The sequence below is a fragment of the Miscanthus floridulus genome, chromosome 17, assembly GCF_019320115.1.
Source record: "Miscanthus floridulus cultivar M001 chromosome 17, ASM1932011v1, whole genome shotgun sequence".
Classification (NCBI taxonomy): domain Eukaryota; kingdom Viridiplantae; phylum Streptophyta; class Magnoliopsida; order Poales; family Poaceae; genus Miscanthus; species Miscanthus floridulus.
Window position 1 is genome coordinate 45,592,526 of NC_089596.1, and position 23,696 is coordinate 45,616,221.

General features: G+C 39.0%; 1 non-coding gene across 1 annotated transcript; it reads left to right on the forward strand.

Annotated features, from left to right (window-relative positions):
* Positions 1-377: 377 nt before the first annotated feature.
* Positions 378-484, forward strand: LOC136519221 (small nucleolar RNA R71). The gene has a single exon (XR_010774780.1). It is a non-coding gene; the product is annotated as a small nucleolar RNA R71 (small nucleolar RNA).
* Positions 485-23,696: the final 23,212 nt, after the last annotated feature.

Sequence of the window (23,696 nt, forward strand, 5' to 3'; positions counted from 1 at the left end):
GAAGGCAGCTTCTTCATGGGCTTTGGGGTAATCATTCCCTGAATGGCCAATGTTCCCATAGATCTCACACATCATGTGTGAGTCCATCGCCTGGAAGATGCCCATCATGGCATCTTTATCTTGGGGCCGTTCCTCTAGTCTTTTCATCAATAAATCTATTTTTGCAGAAAGCATATCTGTCTCCTTCACGGTATGCATTCCTTTTTTGTGTTTTCCTTTCCTTCCCCTAGCTTTGATTTGACACCATTTTATTGATGAGAGCCATGGCTCCATCAATGGTGAGGGAAAGGAAAGCGCCTCTAGTAGCAGCATCGAGGTGGCCCCTAGACATGGGTATTAATCCATCATAAAAAATTTGGAGCACTAACCAGTTTTCAATCCCATGGTGTGGGCATGCTTGGATGTACTCCTGCACCCTTTCCCATGCCTCAGGAATGGTTTCCATAGAGATTTGCTGGAAGTTCGAAATTCATCCCCTCAAGGCATTGGTTTTGCTCATGGGGAAGAACTTGGTGAGGAATGCCATGGAACATTTGACCCATGTTTTGATAGCTTCCTTGTCCTTGTAGAACCACTACTTCGCCTTCCCCGAGAGTGTCACATAGCTCGAGGAAGTGTTGGAGATGCGCGCTTGCGTCCTCGCTGGGCAAACCATGGAATTGGTTTGCCTGCACCATCGTGATGAGCCCGGTACAGAGCTCAAAGTTCCCATCCCCAATGTTAACAGTGGGCCCAATGGGCATGTTGGCAATAGCGGGGGTGGAGTAGCTGATGTTGCAGGGGTGACTGGTTCGACTGTTAGAGGAGTAGCAGAAGAAGAAGCGGCATGCGACCGTTTCTTCCTTAGGAGTGCCTCTAGATTTTGAGTGTAGTTGTTCGGCAGATCATAACCAGTCATACACTATCTGTTTTCATCCACAATAGGAGAAATCAAGCAAAGTTATCCTGCATAAACAATGGCTACCATAAATGCATATTATCATAAACATGTCCTACAAGATTCTTTAATCAATTATGCCTTCCCGGCAATAGCGCCAGAAATGCTTGTTGACACTTTTTAGTGTAGCTACTAGGTTTGTATCCTCAGCAACTGTGCCAGAAGTGCTTGTTGGTATTTCTTAGTGTAATCACTAATAATTAGCAATGCCACTAAGTAATAGCCTTGATAGTTCCTTAACAATTTTAGATATTTATCCACAAGCACACGGAGCTATCATTGTAGCATTTCATCTGGAAGTTTTTAGGGTATCATTATTTTTTTTGCAAAGGAAGGCATTTGATTAAGAGTCTAGTATGGATATGAACTTGAATAGTAGTGCTTACAAATACACCAATTGTTTATAGCAGGGGTAAAAATGGTGATTTCAAGATAATGGACACACACTTGGCATTCTCAAAGGATAAAATAAAGAGAAAGAATAAAAGAATAACATAAGTCGAGTAGGCATTGGTCTAGTATAGTCATACAAATATTAGTTAGTAATCATACAAGTTACATAAATAGTTTTGGGGCTAAGTGCGAAGCAGATCATGAGGCCACCTAGTACTAGTCTGCCAGCAACCTCATGTGACAATTTAGACTCCTACAGCCCGATCGAACATGGGGGATTACAAGGGATGGATAGGGCTATCACCACCTGTCACCTACCCCTCAACCGTGGAAAGCAACAATGCATTCACCTATCTCTCTATACCTAGGCACCACGGTTGCATATACAGAAACTACCCAAATCCCCTAGGTCCCCAACCCTACAATCGACAGGTAGAGGACTTTGGCACACCTAACGGCATGATGAACCACCACCTCATCTTAGCTCTAATTCCGATTATATAAGTTATATGAGTGGTTAAGCATAAATTTAAGTGTGCTATTCTCATGACACAAACTATAGACTAGTTCATATATCAAGATCATAACATAATAACTATACTCTAGTTCATAAGTATGACTATAAATATCATATGAGAGCGTAACTTTGGAAGAACTCATATTTCTGTTCATACCCAAAGGTCTCTTCTTCTAAGGAGCCAAGCTCTCCAAGATAGCTTTGCCTTGCTCTAAACTACTAAAAAGTAAAAGCTACAACTAGAGAGTGAGGTGTGAGAGGTGTTGCTCAATGTGGTGTGCATTGTAGAGGGGGGTACAACTCTATTTATACAAGGGGTAGAGGTGGTGCCATGGCAATTCTTGGCGTGTCCCTGGCTTCGACCGCCTCCGCATGTCCACATGCCACCGCCAGAGCAAGGGGTGGCTGAGGAGCACTGGCAGGTGGTCGCCTTCCCCTATGTGTGGCCACCCCCTAACTGAACCTCCTTACCACTGCCTTCACATGGTAGGCTGTGGGCTGGACTTGGATCACTCCTTGGTGGTGCTTTGCCCTAGTTGAGTCGAGTTGATGGGCGTCTTTGTTATTCCTTTGTGCAAATCAACGTCGAAAAGCGCCTTTCGATAAATTTCTCCATGTAATTATGTTTGTGACCTGCAAAATAATGTTCTCCAAATACATGTGGAACTTGGTTAATAGTAAATGCATATGTATTTTAAGATTGCTAATTTCTCCCTTTTTATGTCTTAATTGGAGGTTGGATTTGATCGATAAAGACCGCCAACAATCCACGGTGTAGATTGAACCTAGGAGGCAGTGGAGAACTGACATAGCAAGTAGGGGCTAACATGTGGGCCCCATAGGCAGGCCAGTCTACAGGTAGGGCTAGTCAGCCCAACCCTTTGACATCTCGGGTCCGAGAATGGTGATTTGTCTTCTACGGTGGATTAGGGGTTCTTTAAGTCGGTTTTGTCACGGATGATTATGATTTGCTCTAACGAATAGGTCCACATTGCCTGTTTTTTATTTAAATCCTCCAATAGTCAAGAAATCACCAAAACTTATGGAACTATTTAGTTTAAAACACTATACCTATGTTGGTGATTTATTTTAATTATTTTAATCATATGTGCAAGATATATTTATGATTTATAATTGACATTAACTATCGTCCACAAGCTCCCCCACACTTAGGCTTTTACTCGTCCTCAATAAAAGGTTGGATTACTTTAGACATAACCTTGGGACAAGACATCAATATAAAATCATTCCTAGTCATACTTGCTCTGTAGGATTTAAAGTGTCTACGATGAAACTTTGGGCGGTTGAAGAATGGAACAGCTTGAAACAGATCACCATCTTCCTTTAGTCATGTCAATTGGAGAAACATTTTAGGATTTTTGAAAATAAAACATAGCTTACCTTCTCCTTTTGTGGTACTCTCAAATCACTCAATGTATGTGGTATTTTTGGATCCTTACCCAGGCATAGATAGTTTTGCCTTCTTTATGTGTCTACCTACTTCTAAAGGTTTATGTGGAGCTTAGGTAGGGATAAATATGAAAACATACTTGCATAGCATATAATGTAAAGTCAAAACAAGGATCTACGGAGAAAAATATCATACTCTTAGATCAAGATGTATATGTGTGTGGATAAATGTAATGAAAGTATATGGTGACTAACCTAATTCTACTATGCTCCTTGAAATATATATCTCTTGTTGAAACTTTAAATACTTGTGAGTAGGGCTAGATATCAAGCTAGCTTGGCTCAGCTTGGTCCAGTTCGAGCTGGTTCATTAGGCTAACCAGCCAGCTCGGCTCAGCTCGTTAATATTATGAGCTAGAGGCGTAGCTCAGCTCGGCTCGCTAGCAAGCTCGGCTTGCTATATTAATTCTAGAATGTCACGTCCACTATTATGCAACCATACATGATTAATACACATCAGGTTCATCAAAAGTATCAACCATGCAACATAGTTAGTCCATCCAAAATCCATGCAGTTCCATCATACTTACTAGTTGCTTACCACCACAGACTTAGGAAAGTCCACAAATTCAATATCAGCATCATCATCTTCTCCCTGGAAAATAATCGATAAATCAACATTTAAGTACCACAACAATTATAAAATAAAAATCCATATGAAATAGCTAAAAATAAGGATTACATACCAATAGAATAGGTTGACATTTCTAGGTCAGCATCATCATCTTTTGAATTCATGGTCGTGGGCTAATAGGCCTCAGCTCATTAAAACAGCAAGCTAGACTTCCAACTCAGCTCATAAAAAAGTTAAAATGAGCCGAGCCGAGCCAGCCACGAGTCGAGCGAATTGGCGAGCCATGAGTATTTTGTCCAGCCCTACTTGTGAGAACATGGGCCGTCTTTTCTTTCTTTCTCTATTTTTTCATGGAGGGTATCTTTGTACCCATTGTTTTCAATATTTTGGACATCTTTGTGTCCATTTTTTTACCTTAGCATAGCCCCATATCTCTTTCTACAACAAAGATTTTCAAGAGAGATATTCATAAGAACTTGGAGCATTAATTTGGTGGAATCCTAACAAGCATATTTTTGTCTATTCCTAATGTAGGAGTAGAACATTTTGGGGTGTATCTAAATGGAAAGCATGTTTTTACGTACTCCCACGGTAGGAGCAGCACATATATGTGTTGTGTACAAGATCTTGATCTTGGGAGCATGATAAATTTCTCAATAAGGGTCACAAGGTTTGACCAAACTCAACACATTAACAAGCAGTATGTGTAGAAGGTTTTCCCAGTCTACACATCATATATGGCTCTAGTAGGAAATTGCTTTACCACAAAGGAGAGATATAGCTATATATTTTAAAATTTTGAAATAAAATTCTCCGATAACAAAACATCAAGAATCAGGTTCTCATTATTCTACTATCTCTCATTCCACAACAACTTAAGTAACATGGGGTCCCTATCAATAGGTTCACAAAAGTAGCAAGAGTTCCAGAAAAAGAGCTACGTGAATCTATCCTTCCAGTCATGACTGAAATAATCTTTCCTTATGTTTTAAAGATATTTTATCAAAGGTTTTTCAATTTGTTTTGTAATAGCAAGTCAGGTAGATAAAAATATAATGAATGGGATGCAAACCTAACTAAGGACATACCATGGCATGAGAGGGCACAAAGCTAGGCCGCCCGGCTGAGGTAGGAGGCTAGGCGGCCCCTCTCGGGCTTGCTCGAGTCCAGCTTTGTCACATGTGGTCCTTGCTTCGTTTGTTGCTATTTTGAACAAGTGTTGCCATCGGATCTCGTTTGTTGTTGACATGTCCTTCCCCCACACTTATTTCCTATTTTCCTTTATGCACAGAATGTAGAGACAAACACATATTGAAAAGTAGAGAGCAAATAATATTAGCAAAATTCCCTTGACATCATATAAGGCACTTTATTATAATCTCCAAATCTAAGGAAACTTTAACTAACACAACCTTTAAACTAAATGATCTAATCGAAGCAAACGATCTAAACATACCTTATCAATCAACATCTGTCTCTCACTTTCAGTTCTTAAAGTCATTGACAACATAACGGCAAAAAAATAGTGACTTCTTCCTCTAAGTCTAAGCGATAGGTGTGCTCATGGTCAATCCTATGCTGCAAAGCATGGATGATCCTGGCAAGATCATTCATCTTCCTATGCAAAACTCCCACGGTGATCCTCTGACGCTTCTCTTCCTTCTCCTTGAGGGTGGTGGTGCCCTCTTCTTTTTCTCAACTTGAGGCTTGGGCGGCACAACCTTGATCTGTCCTGGCTCAGCCCGGACGCCATCAATGGTAACCTGTGGGTGGACTGATTGATACTTGGTGTAGATAGGATCTCCTTCTTTGTTGGTCATCACCTGCATCAATGTCTCATTCGTCCTAGGAGGAAGGAATGTTGAGCTCCTTAGGCACCTTGTTTGGCTTCAGTGGATCTAGCTAACCGAACATTGGCGGTCCTTAACGATCAAATCCGACCACCAATTAGAACACAAAAAGTGGAGAAATTGGCAAACTTAAACATATATGGATTTACTATTGACCTAGTTTCACATGTATTTGAAGATTATTTTTTTGTAGGACACATGTACAAATACATGGGGAAATTCAAAGAAAGGCGCTTTCTGACGTAGATTTGCGCAAAGGAATAAATAGAAAGGACCAACAACTCAAGTCACCTGGGCGAAATACCAACCAAGGAGCAGCCCAGCACCAGTCCATAGCCCACCACTTGAAGGCGGTGGCGAGGGGGCCAGGTCAGGGGATGGCTAAACCCAGCGAGAGACAGAACCTAGGGGGTCGGTGCATCCCTGCCGGTGCCTCTCTATCGCGCCTTCATCTACGCGTTGGCATTAGGACATGCAGAAGGCGGTGGAGCATGTACTTCACGCCAAAAATAGATTCATGCACCGCCTTACTCCTTGTATAAATAGAGGGGTAGAGCTCCTCTCTAACACACACAACACATTGAGCAACACCTCACTCTCCTCTCTAGTTTTCACCTTTTAGTAGCTTTAGATCAAGGCAAAGCTACCTTGGAGGGCTTGGCTCCTTGGAAGAAGAGATTCTTGGGTATGAATAGAAATATGAGTTCTTCCAAAGTCATGTCTCATCTTACAATTATAGTCATACTTATGAACTAAAGTATAGTTGTGTTATGATCTTGATACATAAACTAGTCTATAGTTTGTATGTCATGAGAGTAGCATACATGACTTTATACTTAACCACTCATATAGCTTATATAATTGGAATTAGAGCTAAGTTGAGGTGGTAGTTCATTGTGTCATCAGGTGTGCCCAAGTCTTTTTGTCACACCCCAAAATTTCTGATTTTGGGTTGTGCATAGAAAACACTAAATAAAATGAATTATTTTAATATTTGGATAAAATTTACCAAGTTTAGTTTGAGCTAGCGCAAATTTAGTTATAGGAAAATGTGATTTTTCAAAGTTTTCTAATTTTGATGGGCTTTTGGATGATGTGATGTTTGCTTGTTGCTTCTTTGTGTGTTGAGAGTGAGCAAAGTCTTTAAAATGCGTTAGTAGGTCCATTTTCCTTCTTCGGCACGCCTTTATCTATTTCTACAATCAAATTCTTTGTTTCTCGACTAAAGTTTTCATTGGGAGCTTCCTAAAATCTTTTCTTTGTAACGCAAATCACTCCATTCAGTTCCTCGTCTGTCAATGAATCTCTATAAACTTCTCGAGAATTTTCTAGCTTTTTCTAGAACTTGTTCCTACTTGTCTGTGAGCATAATTTAATTTTTAGATGCTCCAAATTATCTTATCATGGACTCCAAATACTTTATTTGGGTTCCTCATGTTCCATAATGTCTCTAGGAATTTTCCCTGAACTTTCAGAGCTTTCGGAGTATTTTTCACGGCTTAAATAATAATTCTAGACTTTTCTAGAATTATTTTATCCATGAAATTAATTAATTCTAAAAATAATAAATCTCACATTTTTCTCAACACTCAAAGCCCATGTGTAATAATCCTAATAAATTCTAAAGGCCCATGGATTTATTTACTAATGGGTTTTAATGATTATTTAGGCCCATTAGTAAATGTGGAGGGTGCAGCATCAATTAGTACCATATTGCTAGTTGTAGTACCCAGTTTTAAGAACAAAACCAGATACGCACCATATGTGAGCCCAAGAAGTCAAATCTCACATATAGCTACAAATAAAGGTAATATCAAAAGACAATGCTTAAATACATAGCGTATTAGTATAAAGATTATAACCTCAGAGTATAGACGGCGGAAAGACGACTCCGATCTTCAGGTGAAGACTCCAAATACATAGGGATAACTGACTGGTTGATCACAAGCCTAACTCCTCCAGACTACCAATCTGGTACCAATCCGGGATTTTTATCCAAATAATTGAAAATAAAGCAAGCGTAAGTACATGTCATACTCAACAAATAAAACATGGGGTTCATGAGGCTTAAAAGGCTGACACTAGTTCACTACGATTAGCTTTTAATGAGTCATGATTTTAGCAATTGAGTAGCAACAAGTTTATCACAAGCCCTTAAACACATGATCAGGTAAACATGAATAATGAATAGCATAAACAATAATTATTAATGAGCATATTCATCATTAGTATCATCCGTGTTCATCATCATTAACCATTAGTGATCATCTATTCCGTAAGGGTTCCAAGGCCGCTCATGACCGTGAGCACGGCTAATATACCAGTTTTACACTCTGCAGAGGTTGTACACTTTCATTGTGAGTCATAATTTACCCATTTGCCCGAGGCGGCCAACCTATTGACCTACTACCAAGGAAGGTCAGCAGGGTTTACTATGAAGCATTTCAAAGGTTCATCTAACAAGTTAGGGCCAATAGATTCACTCGCGAATGACACAATTCCATCACGGCTATACACATAAGAGTAGAGGCTATCCTATACCCAATTTGGCAAGCAATTCTTACGCCAATAAAGGTAACCACTAACAAGCTAGAAAAGGTCCTCATACTGAGCTAAAGCTAGAGCCATATAGCCCTCACAGCTGTACTGTAAGTCCCGGATGATCACTTACAGATAAGTCCTTAGGGAGAGGAATCTAGAGCACCATAAATAGCCTAATGCTCTAGCCCCTTGATTCCATGTTGCTAAAAACATCTTTTAGTGTTTATTGCATATACCATTAGTCAAGTTACAAGATCATGGTTGTAGTTGAGCACTAGCAAAGTTACCTAATGCAATAACCCAAATGTATCAAGGTACAAGTACAAAAGACTAGGAAATCCTTAGTGGTAGTCAAGGTAGACACATGCAATATGAATTAAATGATTAAATGTGTATAGGACAACAAGGAAGATCCCATGCTATACTTGCCTTAAAAACCGATCCTTCGGTAAGCTTTAATCTTCAACGTTCTTCTTCTTTTTCTTCTTGATCACCACGTATATCTCACCGACTAGATGAAATCATAAAGCATCACACAAGCATCCATACAATCATACATGAAGCAAACAATAGATCTAAATTAGAACAGTACACCAAACATAAAATCAAGATGAAAAGTTTATAAAACGAATCTACGACTCGCTACGAACACATAGACGTGAAAAACACTCTAATCGGAGATACGATTGAAAAGATATAACTACCGATAGATCTACTCATAAAACTATTAGCTTCATGTGTTTTAATTATATAAAACATATATAAGATATTTTATACATAACATAAATTAAGTCAAACTTAGATTTGAATTATAAAACTAAAGTGAAAGAAATCATATTTTATTTATAAAAGCCAATTGCATAAGTATTATTCAAATTAGGGTTTAAACCATGAAATTTCAGAAATAGTGACATGGTAACCACTGTTACTAACACGTAGATCTCATCGCTATGAATCTAACGCAACTTGAATGGGGCAAAACAGATCTAAAACGTAGGAGATATGATTTAATCAAGTTTTCCTTTAATAAAATAATAGATTAAATCTAATCATGAATTTTAGAAGTTGAAAACACATCTAACAGTAGTATAAACATGTAGATTATGAAATTACAAACCTAACGCAATTGGAACGGACCAAATCGGAGTTAAAACAGAGAAGTTATGTCTCAAACAAAATTAGTGGCAAATTTGTAAATAACTGAAAACGTACTTTTGAAGTGAACCAACTAAAATACGCTTTTAAAAGAAGAAGACGAAGTCTGGGAAAACATTTTGGATGGCGGTCTTACCTAGGGGTACCTCGGTGGCGTAGGAGGAGCAAGACGGCAACGGCAATGGCGACGGCGACGACGAGAGAAGGATGAGAAAAATCTGATTTACTACACGAGGGATTTTCTAAACTAGGGGCTCCCTTTACGGTAGTTTTGGTGTCCTTTGCCCAAGGGGTTGGTTGATATATATAGGAAGAAAAACTTTCCACATCCACGTCAACTAGCGATATGGTACTAATTGATGTTGCACCCTCCACATTTACTAATGGGCCTAAATAATTATTAAAGCCCATTAGTAAATAAATGCATGGGCCTTTAGGATTTATTAGGATTATTGCACATGGGCTTTGAGCGTTGGTGGGAAAACATGATATTTTATTATTTTCGGAATTGATTAATTTCATGGATAAAATAATTCTAGAAAAATCCAGAATTGATATTTAAGCCACGAAAAATACTCCGAGACCTCCAAAAATTTGGGGAAAATTCTCAGTGACACTTTAGAACATGATGAACCCAAATAAAGTATTTGGAGCTCATAAAAAGATTGTTGGGAACTTGGAACATAAAGATTAAGGTGGAGGAGGTAGGAATTAAATTCTAGAAAGAAGCTGGAAAATTCCTAGAGATAGATATTCGTCTACTAAACCTAAAAAACACGCATTTTGCACATAGAAACACGAGATGCGACCGACATGAATGCAACAAACACGTTTCTATCTCATGATAAATTTTAAATTAATGAAAATTTTTATTTTCCTATGTGTTCATGTGCACAAAAATTCACAAACAAATCATTTTAACTCTATTTTCAAAAGTGGCAAATTTTAGGGTGTTACAATTCTACCCCCTTAAGATGAATCTCGTCCCTGAGATTCGGAAGACGTCGACTAGGAGATAGCGGTACTCTGTCTTTAGACTCTTCTTTACTTCCTCGTGTAGTTCCATTGTCTTAAAATATCCACCTTCCAACAAAGCCTGCTGAACCACTTGGTTAGAAGGAAAATCTACCATCAATCTTCAAAACATTATTGTTTCTGGCTAGGCTGCTCGATCTAGGACTATAATTCTTAGTCCTTGGTGTCACCCGAACCTTCTTAGCACAATTCTCCGTTGCTAAGGGCATCGGCTATGACTTCTACTTCTCTAGGTGATAGCACTATTCTAAGTCATAACCAATTTCATTCCAACGAGGATAACACAAGCTCAAGACCAACTTAGTGAAGATGTCCTGTAGAGTCTTGTGACCCTTCAAGATGTCACCCTTACTTCAAAAAGATAGTACTTCCATGCTTCAGAATGGATAACTCTAGATAACATGTTAGGTAGTTCATCTCATGCTTCCTTAGTCAACTTAATGAACAAAGTACTACCTTTCCTTCTCACACATCTTTGGGTACCACCACGCTTTTGCTGCGCAAACTAGAACGTAGGACACTTCATCTTGTAAATTCCTCAACTTGGCTACCCCCTTAAGAAGATATAAACTAGGGGACACCAAAGTATAACTTGCACATTCTTTTAGATGAGCTAACTAATATCAAGATGTTCTGACATCCCAACGATACTCTTGTGTATGGGCAAGAATAAGAAATCTGGAATGCCTCGCGAGCATAAAAACAGCAGCGTCGTAAAATGGCTGTAACTCTCATTCTGTTCATACAATGAAGTTGTAGCTTATACTGTTGGAAATCTTATAAAATTCTCTACAACTTTCTTATAGAACACTTTTCCAAATTCTGCAGTTAACTTGATCAAAAACTGTGCACAACAGAAACTATTCTAGGTTATAAACAGTACAGATGCATCGCCTTGTGATTTTCGTATCTCCGTAACCAAAATAGCTATCAAGGTGATTCTTGCACTCAGAGAAAGATATTGAAGTCTACTATTGTCCAGAATTTTCTCATGATTTATGATCGTCCAAAATCAGAGATATAAACCAAAGAGTGGAGACTGCTCCAAAAAGACAGGATAGAGGAAACAGAAGAATACCATAACCCAACTGTTTACTTCACTAATCCTTATACCTTAGGCCTATAAACTAAATGAAATTGTGGGAACACCCAACAAGATCATTGCAGTCATTACAAAAATGCAAAACAATCATAAGCATAATGAGAATTCAAAAAAGCAATAAAGGTGCACAACTCAATCATTGACTCAACTTGCGATACTATCGTCCTTGTTGAATTAGGGTAATAATCTTAAGACTTATCTTTAGATTACACAAGAAGGGGATGAGGAACAGTTCTAAAAGCATATCAAATCAAGGAGTGGAGATGAGAACAAAGATTTTAAAATAAGCACCAAGGTAGAGATAAATAGCAAGGGTAGAGATATAGTAGAGAAGAAAATATCAAGATTTATAGAACAAGGGTTTTTGCAGCAACTTATATATCTTAAAACGACTAGTTTCTAACTAGGCTTGCGTCCTACAGTCAGCATTGCTCTAATATCACTTTGTAGCACCTGGTTTTACGAACAAAACCAGATACGCACCATATGTGAGCCCAGGAAGTCAAATCTCATATATAGCTACAAATAAAGGTAATATCAAAAGACAATGCTTAAATACATAGCGTATTAGTATAAAGATTATAACCTCAGAGTATAGACGGCGGAAAGATGACTCCGATCTTCAGGTGAAGACTCCAAATACACAGGGATAACTGACTGGTTGATCACAACCCTAACTCCTCCAGACTAGCAATCTGGTACCCATCTGGGATTTTTATCCAAATAATTGAAAATAAAGCAAGTGCAAGTACATGTCGTACTCAACAAATATAACATGGGGTTCATGAGGCTCAAAAGGCTGACACTGGTCCACTGTGATTAGCTTTTAATGAGTCATGATTTTAGCAATTGAGTAGCAACAAGTTTATCACAAGCCCTTAAACACATGATCAGGTAAACATGAATAATGAATAGCATAAACAATAATTATTAATGAGCATATTCATCATTAGTATCATCCGTGTTCATCATCACTAACCAGTAGCGATCATCTATTCCGTAAGGGTTCCAAGGCTGCTTGTGACCATGAGCACGGCTGATATACCAGTTTTACACTCTACAGAGGTTGTACACTTTCATTGTGAGTCGTGGTTTACCCTTTCGCCCGAGGTGGCCAACCTCTTGACCTACTACCAAGGAAGGTCGGCAGGGTTCACTATGAAGCATTTCAAAGGTTCGTCTAACAAGTTAGGGCCAATAGATTCACTCGGCAAACAGATATAGGAACCCCCTATCGAATGACACAATTCCATCACGGCTATACACATAAGAGTAGAGGTTGTCCTATATCCGATTCGGCAAGCCATTCTTACGCTAATAAAGGTAACCACTAACAAGCTAGAAAAGGTCCTCATACTGAGCTAAAGCTAGAGTCATATAGCTCTCACAGCTGTACTGTAAGTCCCGGATGATCACTTACAGATAAGTCCTGAGGGAGAGGAATCTAGAGCACCATAAATAGCCAAATGCTCTAGCCCCCTGATTCCATGTTGCTAAAAACATCTTTTAGTGTTTATTGCATATACCATTAGTCAAGTTACAAGATCATGGTTGTAGTTGAGCACTAGCAAAGTTACCCAATGAAATAACCCAAAGGTATCAAGGTACAAGTACAAAAGACTAGGAAATCCTTAGTGGTAGTCAAGGTAGACACATGCAATATGAATTAAATGATTAAAGGTGTATAGGACAACAAGGAAGATCCCAAGCTATACTTGCCTTAAAAATCGATCCTTCGGTAAGCTTTAATCTTCAACATTCTTCTTCTTTTTCTTCTTGATCACCACGTATATCGCACCGACTCGACAAAATCATAAAGCACCACACAAGCATCCATACAATCATACATGAAGCAAATAATAGATCTAAATTAGAACAGTACACCAAACATAAAATCAAGATGAAAAGTTTATAAAACGAATCTACGACTCGCTACGAACACATAGATGCGAAAAGCACTCTAATCGGAGCTACGGTTGAAAAGATATAACTACCGACAGATCTACTCATAAAACTATTAGCTTCATGTGTTTTAATTATATAAAACATATATAAGATATTTTATACATAACATAAATTAAGTCAAACTTAGATTTGAATTATAAAACTAAAGTGAAAGAAATCATATTTTATTTATAAAAGCCAATTGCATAAGTATTATTCAAATTAGGGTTTAAACTATGAAATTTTAGAAATAGTGACATGGTAACCACTGTTACTAACACGTAGATCTCATCGCTATGAATCTAACGCAACTTGAATGAGGCAAAACGGATCTAAAACGTAGGAGATATGATTTAAACAAGTTTTCCTTTAATAAAATAATAGATTAAATCTAATCACAAATTTTAGATGTTGAAAACACATCTAACAGTAGTATAAACATGTAGATTATGAAATTACGAACCTAACGCGATTGGAACGGATCAAATCAGAGTTAAAATAGAGAAGTCATGTCTAAAACAAAATTAGTGGCAAATTTGTAAATAACTAAAAACATACTTTTGAAGTGAACAGACTAAAATATGCTTTTAAAAGAAGAAGACAAAGTCTAGGAAAACATTTTGGATGGCGGTCTTACCTAGGGGTACCTCGGCGTCGTAGGAGGAGCAAGACGGCAACGGCAACGGCGACGGCGATGGCGAGAGAAGGATGAGAAAAATCTGATTTACTACACGAGGGATTTCCCAAACTAGGGGCTCCCTTTACGGTAGTTTTAGTGTGCTTTGCCCAAGGGGTTGGTTGATATATATAGGAAGAAAAACTCCCCACATCCACGTCAACTAGCAATATGGTACAAATTGATGTTGCACCCTCCACATTTAGTAGGCCTAAATAATCATTAAAGCCCATTAGTAAATAAATGCATGGACGTTTAGGATTTATTAGGATTATTGCACATGGGCTTTGAGCATTGGTGGGAAAACATGATATTTTATTATTTTCGGAATTGATTAATTTCTTGGATAAAATAATTCTAGAAAAGTCCAGAATTGATATTTAAGCCACGAAAAATACTCTGAGACCTCCAAAAATTTGAGGAAAATTCTAAAAGACACTATGGAACATGATGAACCCAAATAAAGTATTTGAAGCTCATAAAAAGATTGTTGAGAACTTGGAACATAAAGATTAATATGGAGGAGGTAGGAATTAAATTCCAGAAAGAAGCTGGAAAATTCCTAGAGATAGATATTCGTCTACTAAACCTAAAACACACACATTTTGCACATAGAAATACGAGATGCGACCGGCATGAATGCAACAAACACGTTTCTATCTCATGATAAATTTTAAATTAATGAAAATTTTTATTTTCCTATGTGTTCATGTGCACAAAAATTCACAAATAAATCATTTTAACTCTATTTTCAAAAGTGGCAAATTTTAGGGTGTTACACTAGTTGATGTAGTTGTGGGGAGTTTTTCTCCTAACAAATGTGTACCAACCCCTTGGACGAAGCACACCAAAACTACTGTAAGGGGAGCCCCTAGTTTGGGAAATCCCTCATTTAGTTAATTAGATTTTTCTCATCCTTCTCTCACCGTCGTTGTCGCCGCCGTGCTGCCCAGCCCGGCACTGCGCCGCTGCCGGCCAACAGAGCTTCACCGAGCTACCACTGCACGTCGTTGTTGCCCATGGGCGCGTGGAGTCCGGCTGTCGGCCAAAGATGTGGCGGTCACTATAGTTCTATCTACAGCAGCTACCTCTCCTACCGCAGTCCGTGTTTCATCGAGAGCCGTCGTCAATCTCCGAGACAGATATTGGACGTCTTGCCTCCGTCGGTGAGAAATCTAGCATACAGTTCCTTCGTCTCTCCTCTACCTGATCTAGACAGCTCACTAGGTCGTGCAATCCTGTTCCATAATTAAGCTAGGTTGGACAGCATGCAAGCGTGTTGCTCCGACCTTGTTTGTCCAAAGGTCCATGCATCTCCAGCAAGACCGGGCACGCGACGTGATCGAGTTCAGGATCTGTACGTGTGACCTTTAAGTCGAGTTGCCTGCACTAGAATCCTACAAATCTTTGTCGTCGCCTAGTACCTGTGCCTTCGATCTGTTTCTAGATAGCAAGCTAACATGGTCAGTGTCTCTATGTCCGTAGCTTTTTCTTTTGCATTGAGCTTGTACTGACGTAATCTACATCTTAGCAACCATGTTTTCTATTGTCAAATATCTCTAAATTTTATAATTTAAATAGTAATATGATTAATATGCATGCAACTAATTTTATAATTAACATCAACACAAGCATGATACTATGATGTTTTATACATATAAATATTAATATGCTTAATTGCTATCACCGTGTTTTTGAATTATAAACTGTTTAGCTTATACCCAAACCATAAGCATTTTGAGTAGGTGTTTCACCTGTCCTTTTATTTGGCAAAGTTAGTGTTTAATTTGCTTAAATATACAACAATATTTATAAGTAAAATATGACTAGATTTAACTTGGCTTTTAAATTAAATTAAGATTTGTTTAATCTGAATTAAACTTCTCTATGATTTGTTTAACTAAAATAAATCAAGCTTGTAGTTGTTTCTTTTACAATATAAAACTCCCGATAGTCGTTACTTTTTAATGATAGTTCTGTTATTAGCATTTCTTGTGATCTTGTGACCATAGAATTAGCTCTCTTTTAGTACGTTGTTTTATCTTGAGTGGTGTACTGTTCTTAGTTGCTTTTATTTGTTGCTTGTATGTTTGCCTATGTGTGGTGCTTGATATGAGTAGAACGAGAACCGTTTGTGAGCGCTGAAGATTAGAAGGTGGTGATGACTAGAAGCAAAGTATGAGAAAGTTTAAGCAAGTGTTAAGGCTAGTATAGCATGGGACCATCCTTGTTATCTATTCACCTTTAATCACTTAATTCATACTGCATGTGTCTGCCTTGACTACCACTAAGGATTTCCTAGCACTTTGTTGCCTTATACCTTGATACCTTTGGGTTATTACATTGGGTCGTATGAAGCTAGTGCTCAACTACAACCATGACCTTGTAACTTGACTAATGTAATATGCAATAAACATTAAAAGATGCTTTTTATCAACATGGAACAAGGGGCTAGAGCATTGGGCTATTTTATGGTGCTCTAGATTCCTCTCCTTAAGGACTTATCTGTATGTGATCATCTAGAACTTATAGTACAGCTGTGGGGGCTACATGGCTCTGGCTTTAGCTCAATATGAGGACATTTTCTAGCTTGCTAGTGGTTACCTTTATGGCGCAAGAGGGGTATGTTCCGGGTTGGATATAGTGCGGCCTCTGTCCGTTAGTGTATAGGCTGCGCATCATTGTGCCTGCTGGAAGGGGAGCTCTATATTTGCAGGCCACAGAAATCAGTGGCCCTAACTTGTTAGATGAACCTTTGAAAGGCTTCATAGTGAACCCTGCCGATCTTCCTTAGAAGTGGGTCAAGAGATTAGCTACCTCAGGTGAAAGGGTAAAGCATGACTCACAATGAAATTGTACAACCTCTGCAGAGTGTAAAACTGGTATATCAGCCGTGCTCACGGTCACGAGCGGCCTTGGAACCCTTACGGAATAGATGATGAACACTGATGATACTGATGCTGAAAATGTTCACTAATGATTACTATTTATACTATTCATTGTTCATGTTTACCTGATCATGTGTTTATGGGCTTATGATAAACTTCTTGCTACTCAGTTGCTAAAAGATGACTCATTAAAACCTAACCGCAGTTAAACCAGTGTTAGCCTTTTGAGCCTCATGAACCCCATGTTATATTTGCTGAGTACGACATGTACTTATGCTTGCTTTATTTTCAATTATTTGGATAAAAATCTCGGATGGGTACTAGATTGCTAGAGTTTGGAGGAATTAGGCTTGTGATCAACCAGTTAGTTGTCCTTGTGGATTTGAAGTCTTCGCCTAAAGATCAGAGTTGTCTTTCCGCTGTCTATACTCTGAGGTTATAATCTTTATACTAATACGCTATGTATTTAGGCATTGTCTATTGGTATTACCCTTATTTATAGTTATATGTGAGATTTGACTTCCTAGGCTCACATATTGTGCATATCTAGTTTTGTTCTTAAAATCGGGTGCTACAAAATGATATCAGAGCAATGCTGACTGTATAACATAAGCCTAGTAGAAACTGGTCGTTCTAAGGTTTAGAATTTGCTACAAAACTACTTTTTCATCTCCTTGACTAGTTGAATTGATTATTTCTTATCCTTGTCCTATTTTGTTCTCTCCTTGATAGCTTCCTTTGAGCTATTGCTTCTTATCCCCTTGATTTTTATTTCTTTGGTTTACTAAGGTTTTCTGATCTCACCTTATTCAAATTTGCGATGGCCTTTTATCATAATCCACTCCTTAGGATGCCTGCCATTGCTATAGAAGCACGTGCAGTTTCGATGTTGTGATGCATGCTTGTCTTGTTTGGTGTGTTGCTTGTTTGTCATCCCTATCTTTGTTATCCAAAGGAAGGCCGTGAAGACTACACCAACACGAGGATCTTCGTATGGAATATTCAGAGTTTAGCAAAACTCTTGTTAAGTGGGGTAGCATCCTTTACAAACCATCGTTGACCTTTACCTTCCTTGCTATCCTATGCAACTCCCAAATCCACTTTATCATGCAAGTTCATTCCTTCATCTCATGAACCCCGAATCCGAAGTGTGGAGGCGTGAAGATCTTCTTTATCTTTCTCCCTAGTCTCTTTGAATCTTGGGACGAGATTCCTATTAAGTGGGGTAGTTTGTCACACCCCGAAATTTCTAATTTTGGGTTGTGCATAGAAAACACTAAATAAAATGAATTATTTTAATATTTGGATAAAATTTACCAAGTTTAGTTTGAGCTAGCGCAAATTTAGTTATTGGAAAAATGTGGATTTTCAAAGTTTTCTAATTTTGACGGGCTTTTGGATGATGTGATGTTTGCTTGTTGCTTCTTTGTGTGTTGAGAGTGAGCAAAGTCTTTAAAATGCGTTAGTAGGTCCATTTTCCTTCTCCGGCACGCATTTATCTTTTTCTACAATCAAATTCTTTGTGTCTCGGCTAAAGTTTTTGTTGGGAGCTTCCTAAAATATTTTCTTTGTAACGCAAATCACTCCTTTCAGTTCCTCATCCATAAATGAATCTCTATAAACTTCTCGGGAAATTTTCTAGCTTTTTTTCTAGAACTTGTTCCTACTTGTCTGTGAGTATAATTTAATTTTTAAATGCTCCAAATTATCTTATCATGGACTCCAAATACTTTATTTGGGTTCCTCATGTTCCATAATGTCTCTGGAAATTTTTCCCGAATTTTCAGAGCTTTCGGAGTATTTTTCGCGGCTTAAATAATAATTCTAGACTTTTCTAGAATTATTTTATCCACGAAATTAATTAATTCCAAAAATAATAAATCTCTCATTTTTCCCAACGCTCAAAGCCCATATGCAATAACCCTAATAAATCCTAAAGGCCCATGCATTTATTTACTAATGTGCTTTAATGATTATTTAGGCCCATTAGTAAATGTGGAGGGTGCAACATCAATTAGTACCATATTGCTAGTTGATGTAGTTGTGGGGAGTTTTCTCCCAATAAATGTGTATCAACCCCTTGGGCGAAGCACACCAAAACTACCGTAAGGGGAGCCCCTAGTTTGGGAAATCTCTCGTGTAGTAAATTAGATTTTTTTTGTCATCCTTCTCTCCTCGTCGCCGTCGTCGCTGCGCTGCCCAGCCCGGCGCTGTGCCGCTACCGGCAGGCCAGCAGAACTTCGTTGAGCTACCACTGCACGTCGTTGTCGCCCACGGGCGCATGGAGTCCGGCTGTCCACCAAAGATGTGGCGGTCACCATAGTTCTATCTGCAACAACTACCTCTCCTGCCGCAGTCCGTGTTTCATCGAGAGCCGTCGTCAATCTCCGAGACGGATATGTGGACGTCTCGCCTCTGTCGGTGAGAAATCCAGCATACAGTTACTTCGTCTCTCCTCTACATGATCTGCACAGCTCACTAGGATGTGCAATCCTGCAGGTTCTGTTCCATAATTAAGCTAGGTTTGACAGCATGCAAGCGTGTTGCTCTGGCCTTGTTTGTCCAAAGGTCCATGCATGTCCAACAAGACCGGGCACGCGACGTGATCGAGATCAGGATCTGTATGTGCGCCCTTTAAGTCGAGTTGCCTGCACTGCAAGCCTACAAATCTTTGTCGTCGCCTAGTACCTGTGCCTTCGATCTGTTTCCAGATGGCAAGCTAACATGGTCGGTGTCTCTATGTCTGTAGCTTTTTCTTTTGCGTTGAGCTTGTACTGACGTAATCTGCATCTTAGCAACCACGTTTTCTATTGTCAAATATCTCTAAATTTTATAATTTAAATAGTAATATGATTAATATGCATGCAACTAATTTTATATTTAACATCAACACAAGCATGATACTATGATGTTTTATACAGATAAATATTAATATGCTTAATTGCTATCACCGTGTTTTTGAATTATAAACTGTTTAGCTTATACCCACACCATAAGCATTTCGAGTAGGTGTTTCACCTGTCCTTTTATTTGGCAAAGTTAGTGTTTAATTTGCTTAAATATACAACAATATTTATAAGTAAAATATGACTAGATTTAACTTGGCTTTTAAATTAAATTAAGATTTGTCTAATCTGAATGAAACTTCTCTATGATTTTGTTTAACTAAAATAAATCAAGCTTGTAGTTGTTTCTTTTATAATATAAGACTCCCGATAGTCGTTACTTTTTAACGATAGTTCTGTAATCAGCATTTCTTGTGATCTTGTGACCGTAGAATTAGCTGTCTTTTAGTACGTTGTTTTATCTTGAATGGTGTACTGTTCTGAGTTGCTTTTATTTGTTGCTTGTATGTTTGTCTATGTGTGGTGCTTGATATGAGTAGAACGAGAACCGTTTGTGAGCGCTGAAGATCAGAACGTGGTGATGACCAGAAGCAAAGTATGAGAAAGTTTAAGCAAGTGTTAAGGCAAGTATAGCATAGGACCATCCTTGTTACCTATTCACCTTTAATCACTTAATTCATACTGCATGTGTCTACCTTGACTACCACTAAGGATTTCCTAGCACTTTGTTACCTTATACCTTGATACCTTTGGGTTATTGCATTGGGTAGTATGAAGTTCGTGCTCAACTACAACTATGATCTTGTAACTTGACTAATGTAATATGCAATAAACATTAAAAGTTGCTTTTTATCAATATGGAACAAGGGGGCTAGAGCATTGGACTTTTTTATGGTGCTCTAGATTTCTCGACCTAAGGACTTATCTGTAAATGATCATCTAGGACTTAGCTGTGGGGGCTATATGGCTCTAGCTATAGCTCAGTATGAGGACCTTTTCTAGCTTGTTAGTAGTTACCTTTATGGTGCAAGAGGGGTGTGTTCTAGGTTGGATATAGTGCGGCCTCTGTCCATCAGTGTATAGGCTGCACGTCATTATGCCTACCAGAAGGGGAGCTCTACATTCATAGGCCACAGAAACCTAGCGGCTCTAACTTGTTAGACGAACCTTTGAAAGGCTTCATAGTGAACCCTGCCGATCTTCCTTGGAAGTGGGTCAAGCGATTAGCTACCTCGGGCAAAAGGGTAAATCACGACTCACAGTGAAAGTGTACAACCTCTGTAGAATGTAAAACTTGTATATCAGCCGTGCTCACGGTCACGGGCGGCCTTGCAACCCTTACGGAATAGATGATGAACACTAATGATACTGATGATGAAAATGCTCACTAATGATTACTATTTATACTATTCATTGTTCATGTTTACCTGATCATGTGTTTATGGGCTTATGATAAACTTGTTGCTACTCAGCTGCTAAAAGATGACTCATTAAAAGCTAATCGCAGTTAAACCAGTGTAAGCCTTTTGAGCCTCGTGAACCCCATATTATATTTGTTGAGTACGACATGTACTTACGCTTGCTTTATTTTCAATTATTTGGATAAAAATCCCGGATGGGTACCAGATTGCTATAGTTTGGAGGAATTAGGTTTGTGATCAACCAGCCAGTTGTCCCTGTGGATTTAGAGTCTTCGCCTGAAGATCGGAGTTGTCTTTCTGCTGTCTATACTCTAAGGTTATAATCTTTATACTAAAACGCTATGTATTTAAGTATTGTCTATTGATATTACCCTTATCTGTAACTATATGTGAGATTTGACTTCCTAGCCTCACATATGGTGCATATCTAGTTTTGTTCTTAAAACCGGGTGCTACACTTTTACTTGTCGATCCGCAGGGTCGGAGTCCTAGAGGAATTGGGTAGTTTCTGTATATGCAAGCGAAGTGCTTGGGTATGGAGAGACAGGTGAATGCATTGTCCTTCTCCATGGTTGAGGCATAGGTGGCAGATGGTGACAACCTTGTCTGTCCCTTGTAATCCCCCACGTTCGTTTAGGGTGTAGGAGTCTAAATTATCACATGAGGTTGCTGGCAGACCAGTACTCGGTGGCCTCCTGACCTGCTTCACACTTAGCGCTAAATCTAATTATGTAACTTGTATGATTATTAACTAATCTTTGTACGACTATACTAGATCATGCCCGCTCTAATTAGGATTATTCTTTTATTCTTTCTTTTTTATTTTATCCTTTGAGGAATGCTCATGTGTGTGTCCACTATCTTGAAATCACCGTTCTTACCCCTGTTATAAACATTGGTGTACTTACAAGTATATTATTTAAGATCATATCCATACTAGACTTAATCAATTAAATGCCCTCCTTTGGAAAAATATAAATAACAATACCCTAAATACTTCTAGGTGAAATGCTATAATGATAGCTCCATGCACTTGCGGATAAATATTTAAAACTGTTAAGGAACTATCAAGGTTATTACTTAGTGGCATTGCTACGTACTAGTAATGTTGCTAAGTAATACCAACCGGTATTTCTGGCGCCATCGCTGGGGATGGATTCTAACTCCATTCTTAGTGGTGACGGTAAGAAATATCAACATCATTTCTGGCGCTATTGCAAGGGAAGGCATAATTTATTAAAGAATCTAGTAGGATATGTTCATGATAATATGCATGTATGGTAGCCATTGTTTATGTAGGCTAACTTTACTTGTTTTCTCCTGTTGTGGATGAAAACAGGATAGTGTATAACCGATTACGATCTGCCGAACAGCTACATCGAAAACCGAAGGCACTCGTAAGCAAGAAAGGGTCCCATGACGCTTCTTCTTCTGCTACTCCACTGACAGATGAACTAGTCACCCCCGCGCCATTCACTACTCCAACTATGGCCAAGACGCTCCGTGACTACTCCATCCGCGCTGTTGCCAATGTGCCCGTTGGGCCGGGTATCAACATAGGCAATGGAAACTTCAAGATCCACACTAGCCTCATCACGATGGTGTAGGCAAACTAGTTTTTTGGTTTGTCAAGTGAGGCCACGAACGTGCATCTCCAACACTTCCTTGAGCTATGTGACACCATGGTCATCAAGGACATCGCCCTAGCGAGCATCAAGCTCCGCTTGTTTCCCTTAGCATGTACATGTGGAAAGCATCTCCAATGGAAGCACCCACCAGCGTGGCAGCCCCCTGCCATGCATGCCAAAACAGTTGTATGATAGTAAGTTTTTCGTCACAGATCAAACCACTTCTATGATGATGTTTTCGGATTTGTCACGGAAGTTCAATGTGACGCGCTTTCTATGAAGAACCGTTTTTCGTCATAAATTCATCATAAAACTGAAATTATGATGAATTTAGCTCCTTCAGTGATGAAAGGTGTACGTCATGTAAGTGCAGACTCCTAGTAGTGTGCGCTAGATTCAGGCTAGGGTTGGAGCTGAGCTAGAGTCAGATTGGGGCTGCCATCATTCAGGAGCCTGAGGTCTTGGCGAGCACCCGAGTCCTGAGAAGTGGCCATGGGCATGCACGAGCTCTGCCCAACTCTGACCGAAGGATGCGTTCGAGTGTACGGGATAGGTATAGCCCCCGAGCCCCCAAGCGATCCTAGGGTATCGGTCCGGGGATCAGTTGATCAGGAGCCTTTCTCCTGGGGACATAACATAGACCTATGTTTGACTCTCGTCAGGAGCCCCGAGCCCTTCGTGGCCTTTCAGCTTGAGCTCATGATGGTGACAAGAGGCCG